Source organism: Andrena cerasifolii, chromosome 9, assembly GCF_050908995.1.
Source record: "Andrena cerasifolii isolate SP2316 chromosome 9, iyAndCera1_principal, whole genome shotgun sequence".
Classification (NCBI taxonomy): domain Eukaryota; kingdom Metazoa; phylum Arthropoda; class Insecta; order Hymenoptera; family Andrenidae; genus Andrena; species Andrena cerasifolii.
In genome coordinates this window covers 8,303,712-8,304,329 of record NC_135126.1, presented here as the reverse complement: position 1 = coordinate 8,304,329, position 618 = coordinate 8,303,712, and positions in this window count along the sequence as shown.

Genomic DNA, 618 nt, shown 5'->3' with positions numbered 1-618 from the left:
CCTGATCTCTGGCTCGACGAAAAGCAGCCACTTTCTTCATCCCTGAAATTCGTCCCCTCCCTCCCGTCGTTACGAAATCAACGAATGCACGAGGAAATTCGGGACAGCGGATTGTATCCGGAGTGATCTCGAAACTCCAAACGTTTCCTATGAGAAGGAGAAGGGAAACGAAAGCTGGTTCGCCCGTTTTATTATTCGGTCGAGATTTCCCTAGCTCGAGTCGGACGAATTCCATCAGGGGGTGATTATAGTCATCTGATAGGCGTATCAGATAGCCCGTTCCAATCGACAGGCTTCGCGTGTCTGATTAGCTTCCCCGTGAATGGAACAATGCAGCGTCGTTCATTAACGAAGTGTGACAGCGTTGGGGAATCCGAGCCGGCTTCGGTAACGAACCGAAACGCGGTCGCTCCACTGCAGGACTCTTCCATCCCGCGTGATTGACAAGTGCTTCCTCGGACTATGTTCTATCCGGAGACTCGATAATTTCGAAGTCTCAAGGAGCATCAAAGATGGTAGAAGAGGCGCATAAATGGACAAAGCTTCTGTTGGAGGGTGGTTTTTTTGGAGAGGGTGGTTAGAGTTCCGGGGGGTTGAAATCCAGAAACATTCAGCATG